Raw genomic sequence first — 17567 nt, forward strand, 5'->3', positions numbered from 1 at the left:
TCTAGCATGAGCATGGAAGAAATGATGAAAGCAGTTAAGGAGCTAGAAGTTCAGGTAACAGAGGTAAAAGAGGCCAAAGAAAAGTTGGCCAAACTGGAAGTAAGCTACGACAAGTCCAAGATGACAGTAGCTGAAAAAACAAGGGAGATAAAGGCCTTGAATGACAAAATAAAAACCTTAGAGAAGGAGCTTAATTTGGATAAAACTCTAGCTGAGATAAAGAAGATTTTGTGGGCCAAAATTGGCCAATCAATCACTGACCAGTGGCGATCAATTCAGACCATATATGAACAAATACAATTGATAGGCCTAGCTCAATTTGAGAATCAAAGGGCCAGAGCAGCATTGGGAAATATGCCTGAGCAGGCCAATAAAATGATTCACTTCCTGAACACTCATACTAAAGAGGAGTTGGCAGCATTAGACATCAGTAACAGAACAGATACTATTCTGACAGCAAAGAAGGTGCTGACCCTAAGAAGTTTTGTGCAAACTCTAGAAAGAAAGTGTCAGGAAATGCAAGCAGAAATAGATGACTTCAAGCTAAAAATGGCAGCATTACAGAGCAGAGGATTGCCCAGCCTATTGACCAGCGCTGGAAGACTGCTGACCCATGAGCAGTATGCTACCAGGATGAATAATTATATTTCAAATCAGATTACAGCATCCTCTAGTACCTCAGAGGAAACAGGGCCTCCCTCAGGACAGAGTCTTTATGACAAGTTAGAGAACCTGTTTTATATTGAACATGAAATAAATCATCTTTTTGAGGTTCCACCAAATTTCTATAGATACACTGAAGCTGATGAAACACTCATAAAGATACAAAGACATCAGCTGCCTAAAGAAGATTGGTGGCAAGCAATGCTGGAGATTTTGCCAAAGTAATTTCGATCCTTTCCCTCTTTTGATCAGCTTCAGATTTTGGTCAGCTACAGGTCAGCTAAATTGGATACACAGGCCACCGGTTAAAGAATGAAGACAGCAGGCAAAAGAAATCAAAATATGACTACAGCAACTTTATAAAAGGCCAAGTATGCATGCCAAAAGTAGGACAGCAAAGCAATGACTCAGCAAAGCACCAGCAAAGCAAACACAGAAACCGTAAATTAAAGACGCAGCTTCAGCCGACTCAGTTGGCCCAAAAAGTCAAATTTCTCTGACAAAGTGGACAGCTAGTGCACCAACAATTACTGCAGCATTTATTTCTTTCATTTACTTCCTTGAATAGTTGGTGAGGGAACTTATTACATGAAGACTTATCTGCAAGATATTTTGTATCTCATTTTTGTATAAATACCTCCCCATAGAATGTATTTGGGGTTGGTGATTTTCCCTCTAAGCTGCGCTGTAAATTCTGAAACTCTCTAATACAAATGGCTGTTGAAGTTCATGGTTTCTGAATTGTCTGAATGTGCGAATGATGTTCTGGAACCTGCTACTGAATTCTTGAGTCATTTAATGGAACAATAAGTTAGTCTAAACTTCGTTTTATGTTTTCTATGTTTATAAATTTCACATATGTTTCATAATCTTGATAACAGGGAGAAAGAATAGCTCAGGTTTTGTTTAATTACACCCTGTACTCAATTTATGTTATTACTTATGTTTTTCCTTAGAATTAGTCATAGATATGAATTCTTAACTGCCCATGTTTGTACTAATTCCTTCACTTTGAATACTGTTTAGGAATTCTTAACTGCTCCTGGACAATACTCATACACTTTCCCTCTGCCAGCTTAATGAAAGATTCTTGATTGCCTTTCATTCCCTGACTTCATTTCATCATTTCAGATTTGAAAATTGTTCCTAGACTGCCTACCTTGCTCTGTAGCATTACCACTTACCCCAAGAAGCATTTTCAGCTGTACACCATCCTTGACTCCATGGCCCAATGGAACAGACTGTCTTAGACTTTCTCCTCAGCTCTGCTTGGAATCACCATCCAAAAAACTTAAAACAAAAACCTGTGCATCATAACTAGCCTAAAATACACCAAAACAAAGCTAAACTACAAAGAGAGAGCCCTCTCTGGTTGTAGGTAGGCTAGGACCTGCAGCTAAAAGATTGGTTAGTGGTTACCTCAGTCGTATTCCCTTCAGGAGGCAGGGAACAACCTGAGTGATAACATGGCCGACCCCACTTCTCTTCATGTTAAAAATATAGAGTTTGGCCCAGAAAGAACATTGGAAAGCAATCCATCCCTATCTACTTCCCAGGAGAAGGAGCTATGCAGCATACTGAAAAAACATTTAGTTGCCTTCACCTGGAGTTATAAGGAGATGAAGGGAGTGCACCCTTCAGTATTTACTCATCATATATACATCAAGGAAGATTGCGAGCCAGTTAGGCAGCCTCAGAGGATGAACCCATCACTTAAAGATATTGTTAAGGAAGAACTGCAGAAATTGCTTGATGCAGGATTCATCTATCCCATCTCTCTCATAGTGAATGGGTCTCTCCTTTGGTGCTGGTGCCAAAGAAAAATGGTAAGTGGAGAATCTTTGTCGACTATTAGGAATTAAACAAAGCCACTAAAAAGGACCATTTTCCTTTACCTTTCATAGATCAATTGTTAGACGGTCTAGCAGGGAAAAAGTTTTTCTCCTTCCTAGATGGTTTTAGCGGGTACAATCAGATTCAAATCAGCCCGGAAGACCAAGATAAGACCACTTTCACTTGTCCTTGGGGTACCTTTGCATACTGGGTCCTTCCTTTTGGTTTGTGCAATGCTCCAGCCACTTTCCAAAGAGCGGTATTGAGTATATTTTCTGAACTAGTTCATGATGCAGTAGAAATATACATGGACGATTTTACTCCTTATGGCTTTGACTTTCAGGAAGCTTTATCTAACCTAGGACAAGTTCTAGATAAGTGTATTGAGATGAACCTGTCCCTCAGTCCAGAAAAATGTGAATTTCTGATTACTGAAGGGACCGTACTGGGTCATGAATATCTCAACAAGGACTGCAGGTGGACCCCAAAAAAATTGCCATCATCCAAAGGGTCCCACCTCCTCAAAAGGTGAGAGATGTCAGAAACTCCCTAGGCTTAGTTGGATATTACAGGAGATTCATTAAAGACTTCAACAAGTTAGCCTCTCATTTGTTTGGCCTCCTAGGAAGAGATGTTGAGTTCATATGGTTGAAAAACTGTCAAGAATCCCTAAATACCTTGAAGAGCAAGCTAGTGACTGCCCCAATTCTCAGAGGCCCAAACTGGGCCCTACCCTTTCACATTCACACAGATGCCTCAAAAAAATCAATAGGAGCAACCTTATGACAAATTGATGAAAATTTACCTTATGCCATATACTTTATAAGCAAAAACTTGTCAAAGGCAGAGTTAAACTATACAGTGACTGAGAAGGAACTCCTAGCGGTCGTGCATTCCTTAAACAAATTCATACATTATATCACAGGCTATCAAACCTTTGTGCACATTGATCATGCTGCAATTAGATATTTAATGAACAAACCACATGTAAATTCTCACATTATCAGATGATTGCTTTTACTGAAGCAGTTTGATCTCACCATTATTGATAAGCCTGGTAAAGAGAATGTTGTTGCTGACTCTTTATCTAGAGTAAATTTACTTGCGGGTGAAGAAGGAATGGTGGATGACCAAATGCCAGATGAACACCTATTTTCTATATCAGTACTCTCTCCATGGTTTGTTGATATAGCAAACTACTTGGTTTCAACACAATTCCCACCACACCTATCCTCAAAAGAGAAGAGAAAGATAGTAAGGAAAGGCACCCCTTTCACCTAGATTGGAGGCAATCTCTTCAAACTTGGCCCAGATCAGATCTTGAGAAGATGTGTCAGGGAGGAGGAAGCCTTTGCAATCCTCCTCACCTGTCATGACAGGCCTTGTGGAGGTCATTTTGCAGCAAAAAGAACCGCCTTCAAGATATTGCAAGCAGGCTACTACTAGCCCACTCTTCATCAGGATGTGAGGAGATACATGAGCCAGTGTGATCGGTGTCAGAGGATGGGGAAACCCACTCCAAAGGATGAAATTTCCATGCAACCCCAAGTGACCTTTGATCCATTTGAGAAGTGGGGCATGGACTTTGTGGGGCCTATCAACCCCCCTTCAAAGCAGAAGCAGTACATCATTGTGTGCACCAACTACCTGAAAAATTGGGTAGAGACAAAATCAATCAAAGCAGCGACAAAGGAAAAAGTAGCTGAGTTTTTAAGGGAAAACATATTCTACAAGTTTGGGTATCTGAGAGAGTTGGTCACATACCAAGGCAGTCAATTCACTTCCAACCTGATTGAAGACTTTCTCACACATCATAAGATCAATCACATGACTTCCACCCCTTACCATCCACAAGCCAATGGGCAAGTGGAGGTCACTAACAGAGCATTGGAAAGGATCCTAACCAAGGTAGTGAGTATCAGCAGAAAAGACTGGGCAAATAGATTAGTTGAGACCACTTGGGCCAATAACACAACATGGAAGACCACCACAGGGTTCACACCCTATGAACTGGCCGATGGGAAGAAGGCTTTGTTGTCAATAGAGTTTGAATTCAATACCGTAAGGATGGCAGCTCAGCTGGACCTAGACCTCAACCATGCACAGAAGGATAGATTACTTCAGCTTAATGGATTGGATGAATACAGATTGCAAACCCTTCTCCATACAGAGGTAGTTCAGCTTTAGAGAAAGATATGGCATGACAGAAATATCAGGGAGAAGCGATTCCAAGAGGGAGATTGGGGACTACTCTATGATTCAAGATACAAGGATTTCAAAGGCAAGATGAGGACAATATGGTTGGGACCCTAAACTGTGGAGAAATGCAATGACAATGGTTCAGTTTTGATCAGGACCATTGATGATGAAGCCATCCCCATGCTTGTCAATGGACATCAGTTGAAAGTCTACAAGAAACCCCTCTCCAAGCGAGATTTTATAGAAGATTTGAATAAAATAGTGATGGTAGTGGAGCATGTATTAGCTTCCACTTCACCCACTCACTAAATTAAAAAGAGGAAAAATAAGGACTCAAGTGAAAACCTCCATGAGGCGCTTGAGTCCCATCATTGGGTTGAAAACCTCTTTTGAGGCGGCCCAGTGATGTCAAAAAAAAAAAGGGAAAAGAATAAGATCCCAGGGTGAAAACCTCCCTTGGAGGCGCCTAGGGTAGGGAATTAAGGTGAAAACCTCTCTGAGGCGCCCTAGTTGTTTTCAAAAAAAAAAAAGAGAGAAAGAAAAAATGAATTTTTATTGCATTGCAGGTTTGCAGGAGGACTACAGAGAGCAGAAGAAGGTGTCAAAGGGACCCTGACATTCATATCAGCATCCATCTCATCTTCTCCACACCTTCCTCCATCATTGTTGGCATCTCTTTCACCTCACTGTACCTCTTCTTCCAAAACTATGTTTTCTACAAGAGGCTCTGTTTTTTCTATAGGAGGATCCTGTAGGAATTACAGAGAGCCAAAAGTGTCTATAGGAGGCAGTTTGAGGGACACAGAAAGCTTCATGAGGAACCTATAATCCCTCTTACCATCTTCAAACCTCCTTGCCATCATTTCCAAGCCTACATCACACTCCAAGCGTCATTATTATTTTCTTCGTTTCCAAGAAAAAAACACAGAAAACAGTTTTTCAGTGTTGAAAAAAAAAACAAAAATAAAAGGAGGAAAAGGCACCATTAACTTTACCTGAATCTTACCTACTATCCCTCCATCATTCATCTCCACCTCTGGCATCATTCTCAAGCTCCAAGCACAGGGAAATAGCTGAAGTTTCAAGGGGAGAAGCAGCTACAGGAGCTCCTATAGGAATTCCTGTAGCAAATGATCCCATAGAAGTCCAGAACCAGCAGCAAGGGACAACACATCTGAAGGTTGAAAAGGCACATGTAGCTCAGCTTCAGCAAAATAAGAACCTGCAAAAACACACAACAACACATTAGCAAGCAGAGACAACATGCATGAAGGAAAATGAAGGCATGCAGCAGAGAAAGCCATAGCACCTCACAGTCGATGGCAGCAAATACACTTGGATTACAGGTAAGTAGCTAAGTCACTCCTCTACTTGCATTTGTGTAATTAGGAATCATACGAAGGCAATGAGATGGTTGAGATCGAAAGATGGAAAGGTGACCAGTTGACTTGGCCACCTTCATTTAGTTGACTCCACTTAACCGAGATGTCACCCACACGTGCGCACAGTCAACTCAAGAAAAAGATGCGAAGGACAGGTAGTGGGAGGAAGAGTTAACTCTAATGCAAAGATGAGGGGATGATTACGAGGGGGGTCATGATGACCAAGCAAGTGGGGGTTAACGGTCCTAATCTAGGCAACGTACACCTTGCCAGCTCAGCACTCATAACCGAAAACAACCATAAAAGGTAATGAACACTCCTCCCCATGCATTCTCACCACCTTTTCTTCAGTTTCTCCTCATAACTTAGCAGCACAGAAGTCTTCTTATGCCCCCACAGTCTTGTATCCACCATCCTCCATTGATTTCCTCCATATTTTTTCTCTCAGCATTTTCTACAGGAGCACCTACAGGAAATCTACAGGAGGGACAGCGGGCTTCTACAGGAGGGGTAGTGAGTCATTTTGATGAGAGGAAACGTGATTTTTGGCATGAATCTCAGTAGGAAGAGGTAGGGTTCATGAATGCCCTCTGTTGAATAGCAAAATGTGAAAGAGATGGTCTCAAATTGAAGATAAAATGAGTATTTAAGAAGGTAGAAATACATAAAATATAAAAATATAAAAAAATAAAATATAAAATATAAAAAAATAAAAATAAAATAAAATAAAAAAATATTGTTAAATAAAAAAATAAAAATAAAAAACACAGTCCCCTCTGTTTTTCTATTTCACTCAAAATTATTTGTCTCCACCTCCATATTTGGTTTTTCAAAAGAAGTACAGGTAGTATGATAGGGGGGTTTATGAGAAAAGAGCCCACTAACTCCACTAGAATCCATGCACATCCTCAAGTGGTGGAAATATTTACAAGGTAAAACTAGATGAATTTCTTTGAGAAGTTTAGAGGGTTTGATGATGAAATTACCCATGAATTTGCTTTCTTCCTGGTCCCTCGCCCAAGAACTCATGCTATTGTAACCATTAGAGGCCTCTCCATTGAAATAACCCCTGAATTCATCAGCAGGGTCACTACCCTTCCTCTTGGGTTGCCTTGGAGTAAAGATGAGAAACCAATTGGCCAGGCTACCAAGAGGAAATTTTTCCAAGATAAGGAAACCCCTGTTGAAGACAAAAATGGAGTTAGGAGGGCTAGTGTACCATATCCCTAGGATGAGGTTAGCTACCAAGTGATCAAATACATTTCTTGTGAGGGGAGGCACAACATTATGGATATCATTTTAGAATCCTCCAAGAATTGAGATATGGCATGGATACCCCAGCGCATCAAAAGCTCAATATCCCTTACTTTCTCCTCTGGTCCCTCATTGACTCCAGCACCAAGGTACAAGAAGGACATTCACAACATCTAGCTCACCATGGCCTGATCAAAATCCTAGTAGAAGAAGCCCTCCATAGCCTTACAATCCCTATAGCATGGGAAGTTTTTAGAAATATGACATTTGAGGATGACATCAAGGCATTAACCTATGATGTTAGTCTTGCTGTCAGTGAGGAGGGAGAACAACAAGGAGGAGAAGATGAAGTCAATGGTGGCATAGCAGAGCAAGAGAGGAAGAAGGAAAGAAAAGAAATAGAGGCGGGGAGAGTTGAAGAGATAGAGTAGGATGAGGAAAAAGAGACAAAAGAGGAAGAAAAGGAGGCAGAGAGGGAAGAGAAGAGTCCCCTGAAACTTTGGAAAAACAAGTAGCAGCTACCCTCACTACCCTCAATACACCAGTCAAGCAGAAGCAGAAGAGGAAAAGAAAAACCTCCATGTATTTTAGGGCAAGGAAGAGTACTGGAATCAAAATAGGCAAACCTCAGCCCTCATTAAAGACTCCCATTAACATTGAAGATTCACCATCTTCCAAGGTGAAAGAATCTCCTTCCAAGACACCCATAACCAATGAAAGGAGGACTACAACATCTTCTACATGGAAGGGAAAGGCAATTCTACATGACCCTAAACTAGACCTACAAGAGGCTAAAACAGTACAGGAGACACTTTCCAAACTACAGGAGACACAAAAACTTGAGGAAAAGATAGGAGGATAGCCATAGGTGAAAGAGGAAGAACAAGAGCTACAAGAACATGACCCCCAACCTATTCTTGACTCCTATTATAGACTACTTGAGGGAGGCAAGATAATCCCACAAAAATTTGCAATTCCACTGTTTTTCGAATTGGAAAAAGAGAGGGTGAGAACACATAGGTGGATGCAGATAGCCAAGTCCAAAGGAGTTGAAGATATTGGCCACATGGAAGACAAACTCAAGGAAATCGGTAGGGAATTGAGTGCTCTCAGAGATATAGAAGCCATTACAAGAAGCCACCTTGAGAATGAGAATAAATTACTAAGGAGGCAACTGCAGGAGAAAGAGACTCATTTGGCATACATGGCCAGCTTATCCATAGAAGCATTACAATGCAGAACACCAACCAAATCTTATGCCCTCTATTTGAAGGATCAATGGCTTCAATTCCAAATAAAAACTTTGGCACAAAGAAGCATAATGCCTTTCCAAGACTACAGGTAGTTCATGGATTTGTGTGACCAAAGCACCTTCAAGGACAAAGCAAAGATGGCAGAGTTCTATCTACACAACATAGCCCTCACAGACCTGAATGTGTGGGACCCTAATGCCAAGCTAGGGGATCTACAATTAATGGCCATGGCCTCATGGATGAACCATGAAGAATTGAGGGTAGTAGAAATGAAAATATTGTTAATAAAAGAGCATAATGAACCATTGATGTAAGAGTTGAGCCATCAGATCCTATGGCACTCATCAACACACACAACCTGCTTGTCAATGACCCTCAGATTGCTGCTAAATATCTATCCAATCAAGAATAAGCCATTGCACACTTTGAAGATATGCTCAGGCTACTTGGGGATGAATGTGTGCATGCATGCATGAGAATATGGAACACCCTGTCCCATAGCTTGCAGATCAAATAATACCATTCCCCCATGAGGTAGAAGGAGGCATTGAAAAGAGTGCCATTGTATAAGCACTCCATGCAAAGGCTGAAGGTCAACTGGATTGGCCTCAAACTGAGTCCTCCACTCATATTAGGCATGCTGGAAGGCAGAAGAGAAGAAGAAGAGAAGGAGCAGTGGAAGGACATAGACAGAAAGGTAGGATTTTATGGAGAACATGAGTAGACCACAGCAGAAGCTTGGAATGCTAGGGAGGCCACCAGGGCCATAAAAGACGAAGAGATTGACTAGGTTGCTCAGAGGATGAGCAACACCTTCAGTAGGGGGGTGATGATGAGCCTCATAAATGGGTAATTATATGGGCTCATTTTACCTCCTAACCTAGTCAAATCAACCATTCTCTTAGCTTATTGTATGATTTTCTTATTATATTTATGCTTATAGGGTGAGTTGAGTTAGTTATTATGCCATGTGGTCTAACATGTATTTAATGCAGATTATTGATGGATTTCGAGGTCAAAGACAAGGATCTACTGGTCAAACTACAACAATAAATTGAAGTAGATAGAGGAGAGGACTTATAGGAGGGAATCCCCCTCATTTATTAATCCTCACTTCGAATTCCCCTTCATTCAGCTTGGAGTACAAGCAGCTGAATCATGCACTAGAAGGCAGCCAAGAAAGTGGAAGATGATTGATAGTTATCTCAAGTTTTGGGAGCCAAGCCTCCATGATTTTAAGGAAGATGTTGGTAGCTTCAGATGTATAAGTAGATAGGCCTAGGGCCTCACTAGGGTCGACTTTTTTTCTTGTGTAAACTCTGCTCAAATTTCGAGCTTACTATTTTATGACAGTTTTATGTAATCTTGCTATTTTTTGATAATGAAGATGGAATCCTTTTTGAGCTAGCACTGAGTTACCTCAGAGGGCTGAAGCTCTTGGGTTAGGGCCCAATCCAAGTAGCCAAACTTCTCTTTACTTGTATTTGTATGCTTTACTTCAGTTTGTAGATTAGTTTGCTGTTAGATGTATTTCTCTTATGGTTAAGAATAGGTTGCTTTTGATGATTTAGTAGCTTGCTTCCATTTGTGCTTTCTGTAGCAGGTTAAGAAGTGATCAGAGAAGATTCAAAAGGCTAGCAACAATGCCTTGGCCTCTCTTCCTCCCTCTAGGGACATGATTTGAGGCAAAGACTCTCTTGCTGCCCCCAAAACATATATTTTCCTCATTCCTAGGACTTCTAGTGTTTGCAGCGCTCTAGTAGGTTGATAGTCTAGTTTTGCTTTGATTTATATCTTCTTTATCATGTTCACTTTCTAATTTGAAATATTCCTTTTGCATGTTTTCCTTTCTTACAACATTTCCCAGCATTTCCTTCTATACATCATAGTTTAGGCCATTTAATGCAAAACTCTATTTTTCCTAGGATGCACTCATTTCATTGGTTGCTTGATTTTCTTGATTGACTGTCAGTTTCTATGCAGTAGATCTCCTCCAGTAGTAGGCCATCTTACCATCAATCACACCCTCCATCTGATCCATTCCCTATAGGTCTCCCAAACCTCACCTGAATTCTGCCCTAGTTTCCTTCATTTTTCATAGAACTTCTTCCTCTCTCCTTAAGCAAACCCAATCATCTTTCTCTCTCCTGGTGATTCATGGTAGACCTTAAGCACCCTAACACCTCATTCCAACCTTCATCCACCTTTTCCACCCACTCTCACACCCTCAAAACAACGAAAATTTCTCTCAGCCTCCCCCTATAGGCCTCCTTTAGTTTCCCTGTTTTCCTCCTGTAGTTTTCTTGTGTCCTCCTGTAGTTTTTCCTGTAGGCTTTTTTTTGAAGGCCGAGTGTGGGAAAAGCCTCCAGAAGGCCACCTAAGACCTCCTATGACCCATCCACACCTTTCTACATCCACCCAAGCTCCAAAACCACCCTCTAATGCCACATGTTCGCTACCACACTCACACACAATAAATTAGATGCATGTTAAATTTACATAAAAATCCAAAAATATGTTTTTTTTCTTATTTACTTCCAAAAATAGCATGGTTAGATGTTGTTTACTTCCTTGACTAGGTAATGGCATTTCTTTCATGGTTTTCATAGTGTTTTTGGCAAAAGTAGAATTAGCTTGTTAACTAGGGTTTAATAGGTTTTGCTTTAAATTCCAATCTTTCTCCTTTTTTTCAGTTAGAATAGCATCTATAGAATAATATTTCTTTCCTTTCATCAGACATAGAACTTCTTCTGAAATCTATAGAAGTTGGCTTGAGCTCCTAGTGATCTCACACCAGCTGACCAAGTGACAACCTACAGTGAAAACTAGTACTTGTGCATATAGCACCGATGCTTCCAAGTTTGTTACAAATTACCAAGTCGATAAAAGTAAAGTTGGAAGCCCAGGAGTTGCAACATTCTTGTTGCAATACTGGCGCTCACTAATTTTTACTCATTTCAGGCTATCACTCCATTATGGGCTTGAAAAGGTGGCTTAAATCCTGGGGTCGTTAGCACAGAACTAGAAATTTTGGTCTCTAGTCACCAACAGGAAATCCTGTGTTATGAAACCAGCTCAAGAAAAGATAGAAAAGATAGATCAATGCCTTAGAATTTAGCCTCTTCGAGGGGGCAACCTCCTTTACATTACATAAATGAACAATTCTTGGATGATTCAAATGACAAAACCTCCTTTCTATATATAGGAGTCTAAGGAGTCACAATATAATCCAGCCGACCTAACAATAATAATATAAAGCCACAAAAATAACAATAGAGGGATTCTATGGGCACATTAATAACAATATGGGGGCAATAGGGGCACAACAATATAAATAAGGGGTATAACTACAATAGTAATGGGGTAATCACTAGTATTATAGGGACCCAACATGCCCCTCTCCTTCAAAAAAGTGTTGTCCTCAACGCTTGAGTAGTTCTGGATACTTCTGCATAAAATTCTCATCCTCCCATGTGGAATCTTCAGCGGATAAGTTCTTCCACTTGATAAGATACTCTGAAATTGATCGATTTCGTAGCTGTCGAGTTCTTGTTTCTGTGACTGCTTCCGGTTCCAATATAATTTTTCCTTCCTCGTCAAGTTCTGGCAATATTGTTTGAACTGGGAGCTTGTCACCTATAACCTTCTTTAAACATGAAACATGGAAAACTGGGTGCAATCGAGAAGCTGCAGGAAGCTCCAATTTGTATGCCATAGTACCAATCTTTTGCAACACCTTGTACGGACCATAATACTTTGGTGATAATTTATTATCCTTCTTAGCTTGCTTGAGGGACATTTGCTTATATGGTTGTAGCCGTAGGAATACCCAATCACCTACATCAAAACTTCTTTCACTGCGATGTTGATCTGCCTGTTGTTTCATTCTATTTTGTGCCAACACGAGGTTATCCTTTAAGAGTTGGAGGACTTGTTGTTGATGTTCGATGTGATGTTCCACTGCCTGAACCTTAGAATTTTCTCTTAAATATGATGTGATGGATGGTGGTTGATACCCATAAAGTGCCATAAATGGGGTCATTTTTGTTGCTGTATGGAAGGAAGTGTTATACCACCATTCAGCCAGAGGCAACCATTTGACCCATTGTGTCTGTTTATCAGATACAAAGCAACGAAGATATCCTTCCAAACATTTGTTTACTATCTCAGTTTGCCCATCAGATTGAGGATGATAAGATGAGCTATGAGCTAACTGAGTACCAAGACAAGAAAATAATTCTGTCCAAAAATTTCCAGTGAAAATGGGATCTCTGTCACTTACAATAATCTTTGGGTTTCCATGTAGCTTTTGAATTGTTTCCATAAATGCAGTAGAAACTGTACTGGCTTTAAATGGATGTGATAATGCACAAAAGTGTGCATACTTGGTAAGTCTGTCAACTACCACCATGATGACACTCTTTCCCTCAGACTTGGGTAAACCTGTGATAAAATCCATTGAAACCTCCTCCCAACGTTGGCTTGGAATGGATAAAGGTTGTAATAGACCCGGTGTCTTAATTGTTTCAACTTTATTTTGTTGGCAAACCAAACATTCCGCCACAAACTTTTGAATATCTGATTTAAGGCCATCCCAAAAAAATTCCTTCTTAACCCTGTGGTAAGTTTTTAAAAATCCTGAGTGCCCTCCTAAGGGAGAAGTGTGCAATTCCATAAGAATCTTTTGTTTTAGCTGGGAATTCTTACAGAGGTATAAGCGATCTTTGTACCATAACGAATCATTTTTCCAGCTAAATGTATCAGACGTACTGGAATCTTGTTGTAGCTTTCGAATAAGTGCCCACACTTCTTCGTCATTCTTCCATTCCTCCCTTGCTTCGTTTATCCAATCTGGTTGGATAATAGAAATGGCGCACAACAATGCTTCCACATCCTCATCCTTTCTTGAGAGTGCATCTGCCACCACATTTTGCTTCCTTTTTTTGTAGATGATTTCAAAGTCATAACCCAACATCTTTGTGACCCACTTTTGTTGCTCTTCAGAGGATAATCTTTGTTCTAAAAAGTATTTAAGGCTATCATGATCCGTTTTTACTTCCCATTAGGTAGGGTCGCCATTTCTTAAGTGCATGGAGTATTGCCAACATTTCCTTCTCATAAATAGCTTTGCTTAAAAACTTTCCCTTGATTGGACGACTTTCAAAAGCAATGGGTCTTTCATCTTGCATTAGAACAGCACCAATTCCATTTCCTGAAGCATCACATTCCACAATAAAGGTTTTTGTGAAGTCCGGTGTAGCTAAGACCGGTGCTTGGCACATTGCCTCTTTAAGATGTTCAAAGGCCTTTGTTGCTTCCGGAGTCCATGAAAATGCATCTTTCTTCAATAATGTTGTTAGAGGTGCTGCTATTCTCCCATAATTCTTAACAAACTTGCGATAATACCCTGTCAACCCAAGAAATCCTCGCAGATGCTTTATGGATGTGGGGATTTTCCATTCCTTAATGGCTTTAATTTTGCTAGGGTCTACCTTAACTCCTTCATGAGATACAATATGACCCAAATATTCCACCTCCTGGACTCCAAAGAAACATTTGGATCTTTTTGCATATAATTGTTTCTCCTCCAATAGTTGTAGCACCCTGTCAACATGTTCAACATGATCCTTCCAAGACTTGCTGTAGATTAGTATATCATCAAAAAATACTAACACAAATTTTCTAAGGAATGGTTTGAAAATTGAATTCATCAAACCTTGAAATGTTGAAGGTGCATTGGTAAGGCCAAAAGGCATGACCAAAAATTCATAATGACCCTCATGAGTTCTAAATGCCGTTTTCGGAATGTCTTCAATCTTCATTCTGATTTGATGATATCCTGAACGAAGATCCAACTTGGTGAAGTAAATTGATCCATGCAATTCATCCAGTAATTCATCAATGACAGGAATGGGGAACTTATCTTTAATAGTGAGCTTGTTGAGCTCCCTATAATCTGGACACATGCGCCATGATCCATCCTTCTTGTGCACCAATACTACTGGAGCAGAGAAAGAACTTTGACTCGGTTGAATTATACCAGCCTCTAGCATTTCTGCAACCATACGTTCAATTTCACTTTTTTGGACATAGGGATATCTGTACGGCCTGATGTTTGGAGGAACACTTCCTGGAATCAGATGAATAGCATGATCATGATCACGCATAGGTGGGAGACCTTTGGGAGTCTCAAATACCTTGGAATGATTGTCCAGGACTTTTTGGAGATCTGGAGAAATAGATGATTCCAATGTGGAAACATCTAGCGAACATAATTGTGCAATTACACCTCTTTGCTCCTTTTTTAGAAGCTTTGTCATACCATTAGAGCTGATTATCTTTCCTGGTTTCCCTGCAATACCCCTTAATTCAACTTCCTTTCCTTCCGTAGAAAATTTGATGAAAAGTTCTTGAAAATTAAAAGCTATTGTACCCAAGGATTGTAGCCATTGGACTCCTAGTACAACATCAGCACCTCCCATTGGAATGGAAAGCATTGGGCTAGTCAATACATATTCTCCCATGGATAGCTTGATATTATGGCACTTTCCAGAGCAATTTATTGTTCCTCCATTTGCAATCATCACTTGACACTCTGGTGCTGGATATAGGAAGCAATTCAATTCTTTTGCTACCCTACAATGAATAAAATTGTGGGTGCTTCCTGAATCAATCAACACTATTACCTTTTTCTTCTTGATTTGTCCTTCTATCTTGATGGTTTGAGGAGTGGTAATTCCCGCCAATGCATTACAAGATATGGTCGGATTTATTTGTTCTTCATCTAGGCTTTGTTCCTGGAGTATATCCTCTTCTTTTGACCTTTCTTGCTCCTTTTCTTCTTCCTCTTCACAATCTATGTAGAATAATTTCTTCTCAGCACACTTATGACCTTTAGTGTATTTGCTATCACAACTGTAACAAAGCCCTTTTGCTCTTTTTTCTTCCAATTGTTGTGGTGTCAACCTTATAGGTTGTGGAAGACTAGGGGCAACAACACTTCCGTCTTTATAGTTGTGAGTGGTATGCTTCCTGGTTGCCATAATTTTGCTTTCCATTTTTCTTGCTAACCTGAATGCCTTCTCTAATGAATCAGGTTCCCAAAGGCGAACATCATGTTGGATATTATCCTTTAAAGACCCTATGAACACATCAATCCTATGCTCCTCTGGAATATCTTTTACCCTTATGTTCAATTTTTGGAACTCCTCAATGTGCTCCATTATTGAACCCTTTTGTTTGAGACTTATCAATTGGCTAAAAAAAGTGTTGCTTTTTGTATCCTCATAATGTGCTATCAATTCTTCCGTAAAAATTGCCCAAGTGATAAATTGTTTACGAGAGCAAAGCCATTGATACCATACAAACTGATTTGGTTCCAAATATAAAGTTGCCATACGTACCTTTTGTGTGTTTTGCACATTATTGAGATCGAAGAATTGCTCCATCTGTAATATCCATGTGGCGGGATCCTTGCCATCAAACTTCCTCATATCGATTTTTGGAATATGGTGGGTCTTCGATCCAACATTAGAGTCTATGGAATCATGATTAACATTTCTTTTGTTCTCATCATGAGTTTCCTTTACTACCTTTTCACCATTAGTAAGTATTTCTTGTAGAAAATTTGTCAAATCTGTCTTCAAATCTGCCATGTTTGTCTTCAAATCTGTCCTCAAATCTGTCTTCAGATCATCCATCTTAGCTTCCATGCACTTTATCTTAGATTCCACGCCATTTATCTTAGCATCTGTTAGCTTTTGTGAGCGTGACATTTGTTGCACTTGTTCTTGTAATTTTGATATATCATGTAGCATTTCTTCCTCTTCTTCATGAGTCATGCTAGAGCTTTCAGGTTCCTTACTAGGTGTTTGCATTTTCTTTCCTCGGGGCATCAGTTACCGATAATAATGCTTTACTATGCCCTTTGAATTCCTTCAAACCAAGCTTATGCAAAAAAAAAAAAAAAAAAAACTACACACCTTTTTTCACTTTGTAGAAGCCTGATATTGAATCTGATGTATCTCTGTAATTTCGAATCATCCAGTTCTGAAATTGTGACCTGTAGTAGCCTTCTATGTCCTCTTTCCAATGCCACAAGTCTGATCCAAATTGGATTCTCCAAGAAAGAGTTATGCACAATCTCCCACAGTGACTTGATTATAGACTAGTTCAGTAGAGCGAACTTGTACGAAGTGCCACGTGTCACTGTTTCAACCTTTGACTCTAAAAAATATATAAAAGAAAACTACAGTCCGTCCTCTTTCTGTACCTTCTTACGAAATTTCAATCCGATTCTCAGAGAGAAAGTTATGACGATTTTCCCCAGGTCACCTGTTTTGAATGTAATTCAGGAGTCTGCAAAAAGACCAACTTCCTCAGATCATATCTCCGAAAATATCGCGCGAAAAGCTCTGAAATTTGGACCCAAGGTTCAGCGCGATTTCTTCTCAAATGGGTTTTTTTTGTGACTTCTGAAACGTCACAGAAAAAAAGTTATAGCGAAAATGCCACGATGACCTGTTTGGAGCAGCGAAACCCTAGAATCCAAAGCTCTGATACCAAATGTTATGAAACCAGCTCAAGAAAAGATAGAAAAGATAGATCAACGCCTTAGAATTCAGCCTCTTCGAGGGGGAAACCTCCTTTACATTACATAAATGAACAATTCTTGGATGATTCAAATGACAAAACCTCCTTTCTATATATAGGAGTCTAAGGAGTCACAATATAATCCAGCCGACCTAACAATAATAATATAAAGCCACAAAAATAACAATAGAGGGATTCTATGGGCACATTAATAACAATATGGGGGAAATGGGGGCACAACAATATAAATAAGGGGTATAACTACAATAGTAATGGGGTAATCACTAGTATTATAGGGACCCAACATCCTGTGAGAGAGAATTTGGGTTTTTGGTCACTCCCTTGCTCATAGCATGAGAGAAAATATGGAAAAAGAGATCCAGAATAGTAG

Source organism: Pinus tabuliformis, chromosome 8, assembly GCF_031772625.1.
Source record: "Pinus tabuliformis cultivar Carrire ecotype Pingquan chromosome 8, CPIR1, whole genome shotgun sequence".
NCBI lineage: Eukaryota > Viridiplantae > Streptophyta > Pinopsida > Pinales > Pinaceae > Pinus > Pinus tabuliformis.